Source organism: Zeugodacus cucurbitae, chromosome 4 (genome assembly GCF_028554725.1).
Source record: "Zeugodacus cucurbitae isolate PBARC_wt_2022May chromosome 4, idZeuCucr1.2, whole genome shotgun sequence".
Lineage (NCBI taxonomy): Eukaryota > Metazoa > Arthropoda > Insecta > Diptera > Tephritidae > Zeugodacus > Zeugodacus cucurbitae.
In genome coordinates, this window is record NC_071669.1 from 70,378,727 (window position 1) to 70,388,838 (window position 10,112).

The 10,112-nt window shown below is 32.6% G+C and overlaps 1 long non-coding RNA gene across 1 annotated transcript; it reads left to right on the forward strand.

The window, feature by feature from the left end:
* Positions 1–3,145: 3,145 nt before the first annotated feature.
* On the forward strand, positions 3,146–4,179 carry LOC128921400 (uncharacterized). The gene is made up of 3 exons (XR_008470863.1): positions 3,146–3,729; positions 3,913–3,973; positions 4,040–4,179. It is a non-coding gene; the product is annotated as an uncharacterized LOC128921400 (long non-coding RNA).
* The last annotated feature ends 5,933 nt before the right edge of the window (positions 4,180–10,112 follow it).

Below are 10,112 nucleotides of genomic sequence, written 5' to 3' on the forward strand. Positions count from 1 at the left end.
TGTTTTTCCAAGAACTTAATCACGGCTTCCTTTCCGTCAAACGGAACGCAGCTGCTCTGCTTATCGGTTAGCGCGTTTGCGCATTTTCCATATGCGCTCATATCTATGTTTGAGCCTGCGCAATGGACTGCATATGACAAAGCCGGCTCTTTGTGCGCCTTTTGCATATGAATTAAGCGTAGGCTTTATTTCTGGTATTTGCTTATGCTGTCACGTAACATCTGTATATAAAATATAGTTCAATAATTGCGGTGGTGCGAGGCTGCGTTTGGAACGAAGAAATGTTTGCTCTCATTATATATTTATTGGTTTAAGTGAAACAAGCAAAAAAATTCCAAATAGTCAATTACCGTTAGTCATCCATAAATTATATATTCTCAAAAAATCTTAGCAATTCTCAAATATTAGTGCCAAATCGAAAATCACAAACAAATTTGTTTATGCATATCCGACTCATCATCAGCGCCATTCATTGTTGACTCCCCCTAAAAGTGTGGCTGTTGAGGAAATATATTTTTTTATTATTATTGTTGGTTATGCAAATGCTATTTTTTAATATACGACAAGCAAACACATTTGTAATTATGTACATATGTTTGTGCAAGTGCACGTAATTTGTTGCTGTGCATTTGCATTTGATTTCTATAATTAGAAAATCAGCTTTGACACACCCATGGAAATGCGCGTATTACCAAATAATCATCGTTGCGGAGACAAAACAAAATACGCGAGTAAATACATTTTATATTTGTCTTATATACATACATACATACATGCATACGAGCAGATAACGTGCATACGTAGTAAAAGGAAATTTTTAAAATTTTTGCAATTTTTTTTTTGTTTTTATTTTTGCAATGTTGAGTTGAGGCAAGCAGAGAGCGTGAAATAAAGAGCGAATAAGAAGTAACGGCACTGTTTCTTAAATAAAATATATTTTTAAATATTTGCCATAAAATATATTAATAAATATTCGCAAACTCGTTAATTATTCATTCATTCGTGTTTAATGTTCTTCAAAGTAAATTCCTTTGAATCAATACACACATTCCAGAGCTGCGGGTACTTTCTTGTATAATTCTTTGGAATTGCCTTTGGCTTTCATTAATATTATTTTTCATGTGGTTTGTACCTGTTTCTCGCAATATAAAATCGTAAGATGTGAAAATAATCCAAGAAAAAATCGAACCGAACGAACACTATATATTCAGTATTAAGCTATGGATATTTGGAACCCCTGTAGTATAATGTAGTATCAATTTGAGCTTATGTTGGTTAAAGTACAAACTTAGTACTTGAGTACTTAAATATCTGGGCTTAATACCTTAATAATCTGGGCTTGGTCTCGTCGCGGACCTGTCGCTTCTGTGATATGGAGGACGAAACTCCCCTACACATACTATTGGATTGTGTAGCGCTTCACAGAAGCAGGCCATCCCAACAGAGGGTGGCAACGTCTCCCTTAGTCCTAGCACCATCCTGGAATTTTTCAGGGTACTGGGTCTAATGGAGTCGCTGTAGACTTAGAGAGGGCACAATAGACCACTGGTCGTGGTGCTTTCCTCAATATCTTATCTATCTATCTATTACTGTTTTCATTATGCCAATTTTAATGACAATCATGGTCAAACTAATGACAACGATTGTCAAATTGGTTTGATATGTAGCGTCAATTACATCTTAGGCGAAGGAATGAAAAACAGTAACATAGACATTCCTCTACTTTGGTTACGACCTAAAACATGTTTCCGTCAAACGCATGCAAAAAAAAAAACACAAAAACGGGACAAGACTGTCGTAATTTCTCATTCCATCCCCCAAAAGTGATCGTGACCCCGCCCTGACACCCTGATATGGGTGCAATATGGACGAAGTCGGTTCACAACCACGACTACTCCCCATATAACTAAATTTTGAATTCCATCCGATTCCTTCCTTTATAAATTTAGACATTAGGAACCAATAAAGATAGCGGAATAAAACTTTGCACAAACACTGTTTTAGTGTTGTGGCATCGCTTGTGGAAAAATTGTCGAAATCGGACTTTAACTTTTCAAGGCCCCGGTTGTCTAATATGAAGAACTCAGTGCGTAAGGGTAATTTCGGTAAATCTCTCAGATAATTTAATGTTCTTAAGAGTAAATCGTTTTCTTCTAACAGCGTGTCTCTGTACCAAAAATGGTTAAAATCGGGTTATAATTTCCCCAAGCTCCACTATACCTAGTTATAGGTTTGACAAAAATACGGTTATTCCTTATAAATCGGTTAATGTGTGAAATATCTTAGACAAATTAAGAGGGCGTATCGTCTTGGATTTAATGTACCTTGTTGCTGATAACTAATGAAATCGGTTCAGAAATCACCTCAGCACTCTACACTATATGTGACATTGAAATGATTTTCGATATTTTAGTGGACCTTATGCCGAATATATGGGTAAAATTGTGTGAATCTTAATAAAATTATATCAAAGAATAGTGAGAGTATAAAACGTTTGATTACACCCGAGCTTAGCCCTTTCTTACTTGTTCACTTTGTCATTAGAATTGATATTCTTAAAGTATTGGAAACTTAAACAAATATTGAAATTATAATACTGTCAAAATAACTGTCAAATTGTCATTTAATTTGACATATTGAAAACTAAAAGTGTTTCTTTTTCTTACAGCATCTTAAATAATAATACAAAATCTAATGGTTTTGAAAGAAACCAAACTAATATCATTTTCGTGTTCCACCTATCTCCAAATTCAATAATTTTTAGTTAAGCCATAGAGGTAGGACCACTTAGGCTCCGTTTCTACTTGAACAGTTTTCTGAGATTCTAAATGGGAAATAGTTTCACGCAATTTTTTTCAAGGTCGACTTATAGACGGATGTACAAGTTCCTTAAGAGAAGTACACGCTTCTTTAGAAGCTCAAACTATGCATGTGCTCGAAACTTTCACTACTGAAACAGATTCCACAAACAAAAAGGCCTGCGAAAGTACTCGTGCACTCACAAGAATTTAATCTCTAATGAGTTTTGTAGTAGTACTTAAAATAGTGCGAAATCTGCACATCTACAGACATACATATATATATAAGTGATATGTATTAATGTGAGCTGGTGTGTTACCCGGGCAATAACCACCCTGCAGTACGGCCGGTATGAATTTGTGAATTGCACTAGTGAATTCTTATATTACAAGTAACTAGAGAATTCACGACAACAAGGTAATGCAGAGAAGCAATAGTACATAAGCGAGATTGGGAGAGAAGAGAGCGCGATCTAGAGTACGTTGTTCTCAATAAGTACTCTCAGTAAAATATCAGCGACAAATAAGGGTGGGAATGCACATTTGAGAGATCTTAGCAAAAATAACGCAGAATAATAACGGCAGAGCAACCGGTACAGTATGTACAAGTTGCGAATAATTATTGGACATTATTGTTTTTGACTACATATCGGTCATTGAAACCATGATTCACTGTATTAAAAAAATAAGAAAACGGCGGTTTCTATGTAATTTGGAACTTTAGTTTTTCGACCAAACAGTCTTGTGATTTATTCAATTGACTTCGCGTCGCGGTTGTGTGTTTTGATTTTTTAATATACATATTCATTATTAAAAAAGTGAATAAAGAATTAAGAAACAAAAAAGGATAAATTGTGATAACAAAAATAACAAAAAAGTGAAAATGACGAGAAGCGTGGCAGCAGTAGGAAAGGAAATAAGTCTTTGCGAGGTAAGAATTAAATCATTCTGGCACAAAACTCAATGCATATAACTATGTACATGTTTAAGTTGAGAGTGCTTGCAAGCGCAAAAAAAAAAAATATTACAACTTAGTGAATATAATATATATTCATACTATATTATACATATGTGAATTCATTAATACGATTTAAATATATATACTTCTTTATAGTTAGAGGTCAAAAATGACAATCATATTGAAATTCTCATTAGGAAGTGGAGAACAGCGTGGAGTAAGTTATGCAATTTAATTAATTTTTAATAAACACAAATGTTTAATAACAATCTTCTTTTTTCAGATAAAATCTTTCCAAACTAATAGGATGGGTAAATAATCTCATTGGCCGACGCTTTTCAAGAGTACAATACAAATGGTAAATAAAAATTGTAAACAAAAAATTATAATAAAAATTAATATTTTAAATTTATTGCCATTTAATATATTGTGTTTCTTATTTATTTATGGTATCCACTGAAATAAAGGTAGGTAATGAAAAAGGTAGTGAATTATAACCGAATATATGTAGTGAGGTAACTAATGAAATATATTCAGCGCTATGTGGTGAAGTAACTAGCGAAGTATAGGTGATGAAATCACTAGTGAGTAGTGTTAACTGGTTACCGTCAATGACATCGCCGTGTTAAATTCATGAGTGAATTGCATTGCTGGTATTATGGGGGGTAACCAGTGGTGGTTACCGGTAGGTAGTGAACTCACTAGTGTTTCACTGGTGAGCCGAACTGGCGGGCAGTGTTCTTTCCCGAGAACAACTAAAACTCAAAGTGCTTCGGTTGCTATCAATTCATAGTTATTTTTAAATATTATATATATTATAGTATATATATACGCTTTGAAGTGATAATTAAATTACAACGTCAATACGCGTTATGCATAAATAGTATTTGCGTTTACTCGCTATAATTCATAATTATTCGCACCGAGTGAGTGAGGACTAAAGCTCATCTGTGTATGTTTGTGTAAGAATAACATTTAATAGTTTTGAATGTTGCAAAAAAACAATAACAATAAATATTATTTGTTATTGTGTTTTTTACGTGTATCAATTTCGCCACAAAAATAATTTTATTCCAACCAAGCGCGTCTTGGAATTTCAAATGTCCGTTGAACAGACCCAGTGACATACATACATATTATATATTTCTACCATGAAACTATAAATTGCTGAAACTTTTCCAAAAATCTAAATTATTTTCACACCCAATCAAAATCACGCTCACCTAAATCACTCAGCGCCCATGTGAAGAAATGTTCGTTGGTAATTCATTTGTGAGATTGTCAACTAATTGTGCGATCAACACCAATACACGCATAACTGTAATTCATAAAGGCAGGTCATAGACGTCACTGATAAGTGTACATCTAATTGGTACAAAATTAATGACTTTACTTTTCATTGAAATTATAAATAGCTCATACTCAAAAGCACAGTGGGACATATCAAGCATCTTTGTTCATAAAAAATATTTAGAGTACTAAGTAAAATATAATACTAAACTAAAAATGAAACTAAAAATCCATTGGAACATATAGAATGGTTTAAAAAAGAAAACAAAACGCTCTTTTTAGCTTCAAAAGAATCTATTTTGTTCGCTCTGCTGGTTCTTTAAGTCATTGAAAGCTCTCTCCCTTGAAAGTTAAAAAAAGCATCATCTAGAACTTTTAGAGGTTAACAACTCTCTGACCCACAATGCAATAAATTAGTCGTGATTACAGAGAGTGATAAAGAAAGAGTTAGGGTTATCTTACGGAGGCAATGACCGCTTAGTTCTATTGTTGTTAGCAACAGCTAGCTATCAGAAAGAAGAACAGTGTTTAAATTGAGAGAACACTATCACTTTTACTAAAACCAACAGTAATCCGGCAATCTCTCAAAAAACAACTACCCAAATTTTCTAAGAAGTAACAAATTAGTTTGGGCTTACCAAAATACTGGATCCAACCCATTTGAAGTAATGTTCATAGTTGAGCAAAATCATCGTGACCAGCATATTTTTCCATTTTTGGAATTTCCCTCCTTACTTGGCGACAGTTAAGCGGAGAGACCTTGTGAACCACTCCATTTACCCAATAGACGATAGAGCGGAAGTGTACAGTACAGAACAGCAAAGCTCTCATAGCCGATCGGCTGACTTCTTAACACAATTATTAATTCACAAGACGCGCATATTATTTACGCTCGTACTGTGTCGGTTTTGTCTTGTTTATTGCGTTTTTTTTCTATCGTCGAGCGTCGTCGGCAAGTTGTTCACTTTGAAAAGTGAATCTGTTTTGTTTTTGCGCATATCAACATTTTTGGAGTGGTGTGTTTTGATTGCTGATTTGTTGGATTGCCGCCTTGTTGGTGTTCGTGGCAACCGATAAAGTGTTATTCGTATAGGAAAGCAAAACAAAGCGCAGAAAAAAAGTTGGTTGGAATTAATCATAGTCGACAAGACATTTCATATTTTGTTACTAGGTGTTATTGAAGTGTTTTGTGGTGTTTCAACATAGATATATGAGTCTTCGTGCGTGAAATCACGTGCAGAAGTTTCTGACTACAATTGCTTTTCAAATTGAGCCCTTTGGAAATTTGTATACTCTCTAATTATAAATTTGCTTTTTTCAAGCTTTCAAAGGATTCTTTTGACGCAATCAACTACTAATAATCTATTCTCAGTCTATTATTCGCTAAATTCACTTAATTAGTGTATTCAGTATGGCTTGAAAACATTTATTCTTCCCTTTCATTAATTTTATTTTCGGTACTAAAGCCATAATATGTAAGTTGTTGCATTCAAATACGACGTACCTGTGATTTAAATTTCTCTAAGGTGGTCTATTATTACATCAGCTCGAAGTTTGTATCTATTTGAAAGATATTGGGAGAGTATTATTGTATATAATATTATATCTTTGGATAGAGAAATAAGGGCTACATATCAAAAATAATATACAAATTTACAGATTTATCTCAAGTCCTCCTAATCTCACTTTTTAGTCAATAATAGATGAAGAAAGCTTAGAATATTTCTCAGAGGTAAAAATACACTCTTATAAAACTCTTATGAGAGAGAGAGAGAGATAGCGATAGTGAGGGACCCATCGATTTGAGAGAGAGAGAGAGACGTCTAATATCTCAAAATTTCGAGACCTCATATCGCAACTTTCTCTCTTATTACTTTTGATGTCGTTAACTGCTTACTTTATAGTAAAAAAATTAGAACCTGATCAATCCTAATCTAATTTCTATCTATCACAGTTAGTATTTTCTGATTAATGATGTTTTGAGTAGCTCTGGTATGAAGTCTGATATTTCCTACACATGTTAATAATGGCTTAATAAATTTTATACTAAAATATTTGCAAAAAAAAAAAAATTGGCGCCAATGACTTGCGCGTTCTTGACGTCATCTTACATTGACGAATTCCAATTCCAACAGCCACGTTTCCAGCATCAACACGCGCAACTTTTGTTTTTCACATTTGATGAGCCACCACAGCGACTGCCAACTGGTTTAGGTGAAGATCAACGCAAAGCAGTTAATTTGCTCGCTTTTAACTGTACATAATAGGCTAAGCGATGCTCATTTGCTTAAATCTGTTTTGATTTGAAATTAAAATATTTCGCTTAACCTTTGGCAATGGCTTTATTCGCTGAGGATGATGCAAAGCTCGAGCTCTTCAAACTAGTTTGGCATTGTTAGAGTAGATTTTTATTAGCACGCAATTTGTTTGTTTTTTTGATAGAAATAATTTTATATTAGTATGCATGTATATATTTTATGTACTATATATATATATATAGAGTATAATATACTTACATTTTTATAGCTAATATGCCTTTCATTTGGGCGCGAGTTGTGTTCTGCGTTGGAACTTTGTCCAAGTTTATTAAGTGCCTTTCAAGAAGCTTCCGCTTTTGGTTGTAGATTGTAGAAATTATAAGTGGATTTGTAGAGTTATTTGTGTATATATATGTAGATTTAGTAAAAATTTGAGTATCGTATATAATGCAGACATAAATAATAAATATAATTTAATTAGAACTCAAATTTAGACAAATAATAAAAATAATTCATCGTCTTTTTATTTCCTGTCATATAACATAATATTATTTCTCCATATATATTTACACACCCACACATAACACTGCTTATTGTTTATCTATGCAGTTAATGTAATTTTCCGCTTCATTACTCCCCCCCACACAGGTCATAATGCCATATATAAATATTCCTTTTCAATTGTTCTGTATGATATGCACAGCTCACCAACCAAAATACACGTACATATGTATATGTATCTAGGTATATTTGTATAGCTGCGTTCGTAGGAGTGTGCACATATTAATTTTCCAACAACGCCCCCTCGCTGAATGCAAAGGTAATCGCAAAAATTTAGTAAAATCACGTTTTTGCCCACAATGGCGCCATATCAGCAAACATACAATATATATTATATATACTATACACCTATATATATTTACCAATAGATATATAAATATACATAGTTATTTTTGTTATAAATAATAATATTGTGGCATACCTTTATGGCTTTGGGCCAGACTTATTCTATTCCATAATTCATATATTTACATATGCACCCTTAAAGAATTTATAATATTATTTTATGTAGAAAAAGGGTCTAAAACTCTCTTAAATAGCCATTGATACTGTAATAATTTTAATCGATTGCTTAATATTTTATCAGATTTTTAATGACCCTTGAATTGAATTCTCTTTTACGGTAGTGATTTCTAAGTAAAGTTTTTTGTTAAATAAAATATCAGTTGATATATAGGATTCTCAAATTATAGTTATGCTTAATAAAAAAATCATATACTGAATGACATAAACCCAAATAAATTATTGAACACTTTCACAAAAAATCTATATAAATCCTATAAGCTATTGATAAACCTATTTCTAGATATAATTTGAACTCAAAAGAATCTAAAGTTCCAATAAAGTGATGATTTGGAACCATATATCACTTAAGGGGCACACCTAGTGTGAGATTTCAAAAATATCGATTTTACATATTTCGGTAGATTACACCTTTAAAATTAACATATTATAATTTCAAATCGATATCTCAAATAGTTTTTGAGTTATAGCAATTTAAAGAGCAGCCGCTCGGCAGCTAGAGAGTCTCATTAGCTACGAGACGTACCTGAGGTATTGTTTAGAATCTACTGTCCCTTTCAGCCCCTATTCCGGTTTCTATTGTTGGCTCTCAGGTATACTAAAATATATCATTATAATAATTTCTAGAAATTTCTAGAAACTTTTCATTTACGGCCATGTAAAATATTTTCGGAGCCTGACACATTTAGTCTCATTGTGACGCGTTTTTCTCGAAACAGCATTTTCCGAATTTGCTGCAGTGATTACTCAAAAACAAATGAACCGATCACTATCGAATTTTTTTACATGTTCTATATATAGTACAATGACCTATCGATTTTTGATCTTATAAAAAAATCGAATTTTGGCAGGCCAAAAACGACCAAAATTTTGGGTAAAATTCGACTATTTATTTTAAAACGCCGACATATTGTCAATTTTTGATTTTTTTATCGTAGGTCATTGTACAGACAATATTATCTAGTTTAACGAGAATTTTTTTTTAGATTTCATCCACGGAGAAGGCCGGAATCACAGCAGCAGTGAAGGACCTTTTTTTCGTGCCGTTGGAGATCGACTATAACTTAAAAAATATTTAATTTTTTTTCTTCAAAAATTTCACTGTGTATTCTTGAAACATGTATAAATATATTCTTAAAATTTTGAAATAATTGATCAAGTATTTTTTTAAAATAAAAATTGCCAAAAATCACCTTTTTTTAGGCCATTACACTAGGTGTGCCCCTTAAAAGATTTATGTTGTCATGCCGAACAAAAAGTCCTCGACTCGAATTTGTTGATAGAGCTCATCATTGACGAAAGAAAAAGAAATTAGAAAGTATTGGTAACTTTTTCTGGTTAAAAGGAAAGCTTGAGAATCTTTTCAGAATCTGTCAGATGTTTCTCAAAATAACTAAATTTTAACTATTTACGTCAGGGTTAATTTTGAGACCTCCCTCATCATTGAAGATGCTGTCATTAGTATGTAAGCCTGTCAAAGTAAACGGAATATACTAAATGTCAAAAACAGGTGTTTATTTTGACAGTTGTTTTGACAGCTATACTTCAAAGAAATGTCTCATCTCTAGAAAAACAGCCTATATATGCATATTTTTACGAATATTTCTACAAATTATTCACGTATAATATATTTTAGTAAAACACATTCTTCTAACATTTAACACATAACCTAAAAAAGTCCAGCTAAAACCAATAATTTTAATTATGCTATTATCTTATGTACAT